Source organism: Panthera leo, chromosome B1 (assembly GCF_018350215.1).
Source record: "Panthera leo isolate Ple1 chromosome B1, P.leo_Ple1_pat1.1, whole genome shotgun sequence".
In the NCBI taxonomy this organism is placed as follows: Eukaryota; Metazoa; Chordata; class Mammalia; order Carnivora; family Felidae; genus Panthera; species Panthera leo.
Window position 1 is genome coordinate 129,007,193 of NC_056682.1, and position 12,040 is coordinate 129,019,232.

A 12,040-nucleotide genomic window follows, 5' to 3' on the forward strand; every position below is an offset into this window, starting at 1 on the left:
AATCCAATACTGGAAGGATAGATAAGTTAAAATAGTATACATGTAATACATAAATATGCATATATATAATAGATATATATGTATTAAATATACATGTGTATTAATACACACGTATTATATATACGTATTAATACACAAGTATATTATATATGTGCATTTCTTTTCATACCTATATAATACGTATGTATTAATACACACGTATGTAATACGTGTGTATTAATATATGTATATAATATGTATGTATTAAATATACATATATATAATATACATATATAATATATGTATACATAATCTATATCATTACTTTTAACCGATCCAGATTTTATATACATATAAATTTTTATATAAATATAAAATCTGGATCGGTTAAAAGTAATGATCTACATGTACATATACTCACATGAATTGAGCTCAAAAACATGTTGAATATAAAAGTAAGAAAAGATTTACAGCACAAAAACAGCAACATGTATTTTTCAGGAATACGTACATTTAAATAAAATCATGGACACTGTGGAAAGATAAGAATGGAATTAGAAAATGGAGTATAAAGTGGGAAAAATCATAAATTATTTAAATACAGGGAAATGATACATTTCAGTATATGGTAGGACACTGTCCTTAAAATATAAATGCATAAATTTAAGTGAAAATTAAAAGAAAAAAAATAAAGATTTAACAAAAATGGAACGTTCTGTGCCACTCCACTGTGGAGAATTAAAGGAACCACAGAGGATAAAAATCCTCACATAAATTGAAATGAAGGGATGGGGTTGCTGTATTTAATCTTCACAAAATAACAAGATGGGTCTACCTCAAGGAAACCCTCTACCTTTTGAGGAGTCTCCAGAGAGTTGAGGATCTTAGAAGAAAGATCTTGGAATATTTAACATACCTTTCTTCTTCCTCGTTTGTTTTTCTAATATGTTCAAATTACCTTCTACATTTCTTCAAAGAGTAAATCAGTCCTGCCATACTTATTTGAGGGAGAGGGCATGGACAGCTTTACCTTAAGCAGATCTCCAGCATAGATGTAAGCAAGTTCATTACACTGGTACATGTGGCTGAGGAGGCTGGTATGAAAAGAAATGCAGGTGAGCTCTGCTCTCCAAGTTCTTTGCCTGAGGTGGGCTGCTTTAATCCTGAGGTGGAGCCCTTTTCTACTTTGTGCAGAGGTGATGAGAGCTTGCCAAGCTGCATACCTACAGAGCTTTATCCGTCTAAAAGGAACAACTTATTTTTTCTAGTTGGCATAGAAGTGTGTTATAAGTATCAACCTGATCAGAAAAAGGAAAAAAAAGTATGCTGATGGTTCTGTGTAAATGTAACTCAGCAAGATATTACTTCATATTATTATTAGCAATTAAAGAGGAGAATGGATTCCCTGAAATGGAAGTTCAAGGAGAACTGGCCTACATGAGGGCTGGCTTTTGGTCTTGCCTATATCTGATTTATGTCGTTAGGTCTGTCATGTTGGAAAAGGAAAAATGGTTGTTTTTTGGTAATTTGAGTGGAGATTCTTTCAAAATTATTGCCACATGTTTCCAGAGACTTTCTAGTATTTAGCAAAAAGGATTGGGGATAAAGTAAATTAAAAGATCACTTTTGAAGTTGAAATCAATTTCTGATTTCCATCATTATAGAAATACATTTCAAACGAATTGAGAAAAAGTTAAGATCTTATATGCAGTTAGTAATTAAAAAAAATTTTAATGTTAACTTATTTTTGAGAGAGACCAATTATGAGCAGGAAAGGGGCAGAGAGAGGGAGACACAGAATGCGAAGCAGCTCCAGGATCTGAGCTGTTAGCACAGACCCTGAGGTGGGGCTCAAAACCACAAGCCATGAGAGCATGACCTGAGCCTAAATTGGACGCTTAACCAACTGAGCCACCCAGGTGCCCCTCTATTAGTAATTTCAAAAATAATCTTGGAATCGAGAAAGCCTTCCAGAACAACATAGGAATCACCAGAACTCATAAGGGAAAGAGTGATATAACAAACGTAAAAATCTGTCTCTCACAAACGAGAAGTATATACAATCAATTTCTTAGGCCAGTACACACTGCAAAAATACTTAGTACATGTACAATAGGAAGGAAATAATGACCATAATGCCTGATGGTATTTTGCAAGTTGGTAAAGAAAGGCCCTACCCAAGAGAAAAATGGTGCCTTAACGCAGACTCCAATTGAAAAGGAGCCTGAGGTCGATCTTAGATGCAGTGTGCAATATTTTATTGTAAGATGCAATCTCAGGGCAGAAAGATTGAGGGAAATAAATGAGCCAAGGAGAAGAGAAGAAAACCAAAGGCAGACAATCCAAAAACCATTTCCATCTGACCAAGGAATGGATAGGGAATTTATTTGTCTACACCATCCTGCTTCTTTCCCATCTGTCAAAGTTCCTCCATAAAGAGTTAGCCCCTTGCCAATCTAGGTTGCACGTCGTGGCCTGATTGGGAAGCCAATCCCAATTTTTGTGGCTGTGTTACCCCATCCAATTCCAAAAAATGATGGGATGAACCAGAAACTCTGGATGCATGGCAGGTGTGCCTTAAAGCAGCAAAGTCAGGGAGAGCTGCACAGATTTGTTAGCTATTGAGATGGATAACACTTGAGCATATTTTGGAGGCAAGTGAGGCTGAGAGAACCTCATGAGGGACACATGACAAAAAATGATCAAAGGAAATAAACAAAAGAATCATCAAAGTATTATAAAGATTACAATAATCATGTGGAAATATATCTTCACTAAAATAAGGAAAATGCTATTTAAGCACAAAAAATATATACACATCAAATCAACAAAAATTAAGAGTGACCTCTACTATAGAGGGGTGCCTGGGTAGCTCAGCTGGATGAGTGTCTGACTCTTGAGTTCAGCTCAGATCATGATCCCAGGGGCCTGGGATCAAGCCCCTCTTGGGTTCCACCGTCAGCATGGAGCCTGCTTAGGATTCTTTTTCTCCCCCTTTGCCCCTCTCCCTTGCTTGCTCTCTCTCTCTCTCTCTCTCTCTCAAATTAAAAAAAAATAATAATAATTTTAAAAATTTACAAAAAGGTTATAGAATAGAGTTTTCTTTACATAGTTTTAGAGGTAGTATAAATTGGTGCAGTTTCCTTGGAATGCAAAAATGTATTATATATCAAATGTTAGATATAAAACCATGGTGAATGGAAGATGTTAAAGAAGCAACACCCTTGTAAATCCAAAATCATTTCAAAATAAAAATTTAAATTTAACAATATGGAGTACCCCCAAAATCAATGCTTAATTCTACCTATAAAGTAATTGGGAAAATACCACAAATTCAAAGCTTTATGGAGATTCAGTGAAGTCGTATTTGTAATAGCAAAAAAATTAGAAACCACTAATACTCACCAATAGTGAGATGTTTAAAGTAGATTATCCATTCTCTGGTATAGTATATCATACTTTTAAAAATAAAGTGGTCTGTGTATACTGACATGGAATTGTTTTGAGTATAGATTTTTTTAACTGCCGAAAAAAGTTGGAGAAAACTTTATACTATTTGTATACAAATTTATGTATAAGATTCATCCAAGGATGTGGATGTACCTTAAATATATATTGCAAAAGTAAAATAAGCCATTCTGAAAAGACTGTCTACTGTATGCTTATGTGACATATAAAGAGGCAAAATTATGTAAAGATCAATGGCTACCAGTTTTTTTGGGGGGTTAACAAATGAAAATGGGAAACTTTAGAGCAATAAATCTATTATGAATGATACTATAATAGCGGATAAATGACACTAGGCATTTGCCAAGACCCATAGAACTTCACAGCACTGAGTGAATTTTAATGTATGTTAGTTTTAGAAAGTGATTTGGAAGGTTGTGGAATCCAAGAATGGAATGCAGACTGTAAAAATAATTGATTAAGTAAATGATGACAGTTTCTCACTGTTGGGAGTGAGTAGTTATAGGTAAACAAGGGCAGAAGGGTAGAAGATCCATGTGCTAATGGGTTAGAGGTGAAAACATCAGCATAAACCTAAGTTTACCTTAATATATATACAGATGGATTCATATGGATATACTTATGGATACATGTACATACACTGGTTGACATAGATCTGTATGTTTCCTTGCTGTATTAGCTGAGATTGCCTAGAAGCAATGATACCCCAGGAGCAATGAGCAGGCCTAGAACCAAGATCTTTGTTTCTAATATGGACCTCTAGTTAAAAAAAACAAAACAAAACAAAACAAAAAAAAAAAAAACAAAAAAAAAAAACTGGGCTATTTGGAGAGATAATGGATTTTAGAACTGGGGCAAGAAGTGTACAAAATAAGTCTAGAGCATCCTGTAGTACCAGAAAGTAAGGATGTGCTAAAAAAAAAAAAAAAAAAAAAAAAAGTCCATCAACATTGATACGGGTATGTCAAAGGGATACAGTAGTCAACTGAAAGAACACTAATATCTAAAGCTGAAACACTTTAAGCAAAACAGTAAAGTAGTATTGGAATATAACTTAATGTATAAAATAAATTTTCATACTGACATAAATTATTTAATAAATAGAGGTAGAAGTGCCAAACCTCTTGTGAAAAATAAACCTAATTGACAGAGATATTTTGCCTGGAAGGAAGTGGAGATTAACTGTACACTCTAAGCTAGGCTGTACATTCTAACCTCCTTTGAAAGAGTACAGTATGTATTTTACAGTGGAAAAACCAAATAAATATTACCTACAGGTTAATAGCAATAGTGAAATGTCATATTGATAGTAAATACCCTTGATATGTTGTGATGAGAATGGTACTTACCTCAGGTCTTCTTCACAAAAGCTAATTGAGAGGCATTCTAAAAAAATATATATATGTGTGTGTGTGTGTATGTATATGTGTATATATATGTGTGTGTACTTTGAATAATAATGGCCTGATTTTATATATATATATATATATATATATATATATATATATATGTATATATATATATACACATATATACATATACATATATACACACATACACACACACACATATATATATATATATATATATATATATATATATATATAAAATCAGGCCATTATTATTCAAAGTTATCAAAATTATCAAAACAAAATAAAACAAACAAAAGCAAAGGAAGAACCTGAAAACCTGCCATGACCTAATGAGACATAATGACCAAATATAATGTGGTATCCTCAAATGGAAAAGAACATTAGGGAAAAACTAAGGAAATCTACTTTAAGTATGGACTTTACTTCATAACAGTGCATCAGTACCATTCCATTAATGTGACAACTGTACCTTACTAATGTTAGCAGATAATAAAGAGTTTGCTAGGTATATAGGAACTCTCTGTGGTACCTTTCCATTGTTTTAATATAAAATGTTAAAAAATGGTGTATTTAAAAAGTTCTATTTATAGACAGTCCTAGAAATTTATGTTACCATATCAGACCTACTCCTATCTTTCTCTTTTGTCAAGCCCTTAAAAAACTCCACTATAGGGGCACCTGGGTGGCTCAGTCAGTTGAGCGACTGACTTTGGCTCAGGTCATGATCTTGCAGTCTGTGAGTTTGAGCCCTGCTTTGGCTCTGTGCTGATGGCTCAGAGCCTGGAGCCTGCCTCGGATTCTGTGTCTCCCTCTCTCTGCCCCTTTGCCGCTCATGCTCTGTCTCTCTCTGTCTCTCAAAAATGAATAAACGTTAAAAAAAATTTTTAAAAATTTCCACTATGTTTTTCTTTGCCTTTATATGTTTAGGACTTTGAATATGTTCAGTTAATTGTTACTGAGGAGTATCCCTTGTATATGAGTGACTTAATTTATGAACACACATGAGTACTTAAATATCAGCACATTTGTTTTACTACATATATTTTTATTCATATAAGATATTTCTACCATGATAAATATTTTATCATTTCAACTTCAAACAAGAAGTTGAAATCTAGTTTTTATTCTGTTTGTTTCACTCATTCATCCAATGATTTTTAAACTGAACAACATATGCCCAGCAAATTTAGCAACATATGACTTGAATATACTCAACCCCATTTTTGATCAAGTCCTCTTTATTTCCATTATTTTATTTTATGAGTTTCACCATTTTGATGGGAGATTGACATCCAGAAAATAAAATTTTAAGAGGAGAACAGCAAAATACATGCCTTCTCTAAGATCAAGGACAATGTAATGATATAAAATGCTTGATAGTTTTCTTAGTTGTAGTTCATTGACTAACGGTTAATTAAACATAGAGAATCATCAAAATACAAAATAAACTCTTAAACATTTTATGTTAACATAAACACCTGTATGTATTCATTTATCAATCTTCATATAGGCGCATGCTTTTTTGATAAACATATCCACTGAATAGAGTTTTTTGAGGGGAGGGAGACGTCTTCTTCTTCTTCTTCTTCTTCTTCTTCTTCTTCTTCTTCAGTTTTTTTCTTTCATTTTTGTAACTATTCCCATAAAATATCAATTATGATTTCCAATTTATTTTCTTAAAAGTGGTAGAGAAATATCCAGAAACTTCCAAAGTAAATTGAGTGTAGAATCCTCTTGCAATTTTGTGAAGTTCCATCTAATCTCTTACATTATCTTGTCCATGCTTAATTTGTCTGCGTTCTTTTATTAACTAGCTTTTTTGAAGTCCTTCTAAAGAATTCATCTTAGATTTCAAGAAAACAAATTCTTTATTTGCATTCATTTTTAATTGTTGACATAACATTTAATTAAACATAGTGATTACAGTATAAGTGGCAAAAACTGATCTTTGGACAGTTCCAATGAGTTTTGATAAAATGCAGTTAACTGAGAAAAGCATGAAGTGACCCAGCAGACAGCAGTCTGTAAGTACAAGTGTTTAGGATAGGGATGGTAGGAGACAGAACTCTTATATTGCGTGGGAATGGTAAAATGGCGAAACCTCTTTGCGAAACGGCATGGCACTGCCTTAAAGCTAAACATCCAGTTAATTTATAACCCAATCATTGCTCTAGATTCTGCTAGAGAAATGACAGCATATGTTCATATAAAAACTTGTACATAGATGCTCATAATGGCCAAAAAGTGAAATGAATTCAAATGTCTATAAACTGACAAATAAATGTAGTATAGCCATACAGTGGAAAATTATTCACCCACAAAAAAAGATGTTATAAAAATGTAATTCACCATATTAGCAGAATAGAGGAGGAAAACCATGTGCATAGGGCCATGGTTGCTGAAATACCATTTGACAAAAATCAATACTTATTTATAATAAAATTCTCAGCACACTAAAGATAGAAGGGAACTTCCTCATTCTGCTTAAGAGCAATCTACAAACCCACTTTCAATGGACACAATGGGCAATGATGAAAATTTGAATGCTTTCCCATTTTAATCGGGGACAAAAAAGGAATGTCTACACTTACTACTTGTATTCATTACTGAAAATTTGTGAATGTGCAGTGAAGTGAGAAACAAGAAATACAAGCACAAATACTTGGGAAAAAAAGTAAAATTTTATTTTTTTCTATCAGAGTAATTATCTCTATAGAGAATATTAAGGAATCCACAGAAAAAGATACCATAAGTACTGATGAATTAAGGTTGTGTTATATAGTGTTAATATGTAAATTCAAATACATTTCTGTAAATAGGCTTGAATGGCTAGAAATGGAAATTTAAAAGCCCTACTAACAATAGTGTCAAAACATACAAATTACTAAGCCAAACATTTAAGCATATGTGTGTAAGTTTGGCTCACCAAAAACTGTAAAACTAAAGAGGACCTAAACAAATGGAGAACTATATCATTTGCATCTATCAGAAGATTCAATATATTAACATCAGTTGTCTCCTAAGTAATTATTATGGAAATCCAGGCAATAATCAGAAGTAATCAATAACAAATGCAAATTATAATATAATCTTAAATTTACGGTATTAACAAAATTTTAAATTATGTCTTTAATGCAATACAATTTATATAAATTTAAAACAAATGTATATTCACACAAAAATATTTTTTTCAAACACATGTATGACCAAAAAGATTGTATGATATTGTGGGCTGGATCAGCAGACATCAAACTATCAAACTATATCCATGAAACAAATGACTAAAAAGTTGTTTTTTTTTTTTTTAAGTTTTATTATAACACAGCTATGCTCATCCATTTCTGTATTATCTGTGTCTGTCTCCCTTTACCCTGAAAGGACAGGTTTAGGGCAGATGGTGTAGTCACAACAAAAACTGTAAGGCCTGCAAAGCTGAACATGTTTACTGTCTGGCCTTTCACACAAAGAGTTTGCCAATCCCTTGGCTAGACTACTGTGATATTTTGAAAAGACTCCAAAATATTGTGGCTCAAAACAAGACCATTTTTTTTTTTTTTTGGTTAGTTTATGTGTTTTCATTTTACTATATAGGTGGATAGGCAGTGCAGGGCCAAAATCATTGCTGTTGCAGCCACTGAAATTTCTGGTTATTGTGGTTCTTAGGTTTGGTTATCTTGTGTAGACTAAGTTGCCTTTATTATCACGATGGAAGCTGGCTGACCACTACATAGTAAAACTCAAGGGGAAGACAGAAAGAGGAAACAAAGGGTCAGCATGCTTCTTTTAAGTAAATGATGTGAAAGTAGCATGCATTTCTTCCACTCCTATTTCATTGGCAAGAACTTAGTCATACAGCCATATCTACCTACAAAAAAGGCTGGTAAGTACAGACCATCTTAAACCTTGAGGAGCAGCACTGCCTTGTTAATTAGTTAATAAGAAAAAAAAAAAGTGAGCAAACAGATAAGGGTGAAACTTACCTGTCACTACTACAAACATATTCAATACTTTTGTTTATTTGCCCAAAGAAAGGGAAGAGAAGTAGAAATGAATGTTGAAAATGAGAAATAATAAAATGAGACCTGAAAAACTGGGAAATTCTCAGCCCACCTATGTAATTGAGACTCAAGAATGTGTTGACATGAGTTGTACCTGATTATCAGGATGCCAGATACCTAGCCTCCCATCTCCAACATGGTTTAGTGAAGGTCAGGGAACTAGTATGATATGAAAACCTCCTTCAGTGTGGCAAATGGAGACTTTCTTTTGGGATATTTCCTCACTCATGAGCGGTTGTATGCCTTACAGAGGAACTTTGAAAAAACTGGTAAGCTTTTAACTCTCTGTGTGAGCATGCTGTGTTGTCTCCTATTCAAGTAATTATCTTTGTAACTTTCCATTTCTTTTACCGTTAAAGGAACATTACTTCCTTAACTATATCGGTTTTAGTGCCTAGCATAGTACCATTCTGTTGTGACAACCAAACAAATACTAAATTAAAGAAAAAGCTTTCTTAGAGACAATTAACATAGTTTATCAATCCTGAGGAAGTTTAAGGAAAAAAGAAGCAGCAAAAAGATACCTTTCTAGGATTGACCAAGGTGATGTGACTGCATATGTGGAAGAAATAAAAGGAGTTCTAAAAAACATTATAGTAGGAAAAAAAGTAGTTTCTGGGATACTACTTAAAAATTAAATGGACGGGGGAGCCTGGGTGGCTCAATCTGTTAAGCATCTGATTCTTGATTTAAGTCCAGATCATGATCTCAGGGTTTGTGAGATCGAGCCCCACATTGGGCTCTGTGCTCACATTGCAGACCCTGCTTGGGATTGTCTCTCTCTGCCCCTATCCCACATTCTCTCTCTCCCTCTCTCTCTGTCTGTCTCACGCATGCACACTCTCTCTCAAAATAAATAAACTTTTTAAAAAAGGAGAAAAAATAAGTGAACAAAGGGAAAGAATGGGTAATTCACACAAGAGCAAAATCAAAATACTATTATTATATGGTGCTTGCCCTGATTACTATTCAGAGAAATGCAAACCACAGCAACAATTCATATATCTTTCAGATTAGAAAATCCTAAAACAATAAAAAATAAAAAAACAAAATTAGTACAATCCAATGCTAGTAAAGTTATGGTAAACATTACTTACTAGTGAGGGTGCAACAATATCCATTATCCTATAAAAATCCATTAATTACTAGTGAGGGTGCAACAATATCCATTATACTGTAAAATATACATATGCTTTGACTATGAATTCAACTTTTGAAAAACTACCCAACTGAAACAAAAATACAGGTATATCAGGATATTTGAAAATACTGTTACAGTACCATGTATAGAGACAAAAAACGGAAATAACTATTTGTTCAGAACAAATGGATTAAATTTTGATTTACACATATTAATGTAAATGCAACTACTAAAGATATTCAAATTTATATTTCTCTATTAGAGCAATTAGGACCAGTTTTTGTCAACACAAGCTAAAAACCTGACCCTTAAATAAATAGAATTGTACATTTTTCCATTTAGGTTCGTATGGAAAATGGTGTGAAATTATTTCACTAATTCAACTAGCATATACTCCTTTTTTAATTAGAAACAAAAGGAAAAATTAATAACTGGTAATCATAATAAGAAGAAGTTAGAATTGAAGATGGCTAGGCAAGAGGTAAAGAGGTCAGGAAGAGATTCATACAGTTGTTTGTTAGAAATGTCTTATTGAAGTCACCTATAACCTCAATGCTAACTCCAATGGTCCATTTACATTTCTCATCATACTTGACCTATAAGCAGCATCATTATCACTCCTTTTTTGGTAGACTTTACTGAGCTTCAGACGTCACATGAAATTTTCTCTTACCTCATTGGTTATTCCTTCTCAGTCTGCTTTGGTAGTTTCTTCTTTTGTTCTTAATATTCTAATATGGAATAGTCTAATATGCAATTCAATCCATGACCATCTACTATTTTTTATCTATACTCATCCATGTTTTGACTGCATCTATGCTTGGATCTTTATATGCCATCGTGTGTATTCATTGCTAAGTTTATATCCATATCCCTGATCTTTCCTGTGATCTCCAGACATACATCCAGCTAGCTGAATCTCCACCTCACCTTTTAATGGAACCTCAACTGCAAACTACAACTTTAATTCTCACACCTCCATCCCCCAAATTGTTTTTTCCTGCAGCCTCTCCCGTCTCATAAATCGTAACTCTATCCTTCCAGTTTCTTAATACATGACCTTGGAACCCTACTTCACCTATCAGGAACTTCCAAGAAATCCTATTGGTTTCATCACCAAATACATCCAGAGTTTGACCAGTTTACATAGCTTCTGCTTAAATTAGCCTGGTGGAACCAATATAATCTCATAATTTAAGTAAGGGATAGATTGTTCCCCAGTCCGGCCCCTGATTCCCTGCAACCACATCCACAGTACACCTCCTCCGCCAGGACTGGACTCCAGTCCAGTACAGGACTCCAGAGTCCTCGTACTCTTGCTTTCCTTTTAATCCCCTGCCTGCATCGGATCACCTGCATGACCCCATCAAGCCAGACGTCTCCAGGCACCAGCTCTGAGATCAGCAAGGACTTAAAGGAGAAGAAGGAAGTTGTAGACGAGGTGGAGAATGAAAAGGACGCTCCTGCTGATGGGAACACTAATGAGGCAAATGAGGAGCAGTAGGCTGATGATGAGGAATATGAAGAGGAGGAGAGGAAGGCGACGCGAGGAAGAGGATGAAGATGAGGCTGAGGCAGCTACTGGCAAGTGGATGGCTGAAGATGATGAGGATGACAGTATCCACAACAAGAAGCAGAAAAGCAACACAGATGACTAGACATCAAAAAAGGAAAAGTCAAACTTGAGAAAAAGACCATCGCGACCTATTCACCCTCTACTTCCCACGTCAGAATCTAAACGTGGTCACCATGGACAGTCTCACCCGCCCATCCTGGGCAGCGCCACCCTCAGATGTCACACACAACCACGACGTGAATTTGCAACAGGGGAGAAAAAAAGAACCAAAACATCCAAGGCCTTGTTCTTTTTTTTCCTTAAAAACACTTTAAAAAGGAAAATTTGTGTTTTTTATTTACATTTTATATTTTTTCTATATTGTTGGGGGTCAGTCATTTTTAATGATCTTGGATGACCAAATCATCCTTCAGAAGGTTCCCTGTCCTATCTCTGACTTTACTTG

The 12,040-nt window shown here is 34.2% G+C and overlaps 2 pseudogenes; one reads left to right on the plus strand and one right to left on the minus strand.

The window, feature by feature from the left end:
• Positions 1–11,378, minus strand: part of LOC122218462 — an 85,441-nt pseudogene extending 74,063 nt beyond the window's left edge.
• Positions 11,377–11,703, plus strand: LOC122218463 (annotated as a pseudogene).
• Positions 11,704–12,040: the final 337 nt, after the last annotated feature.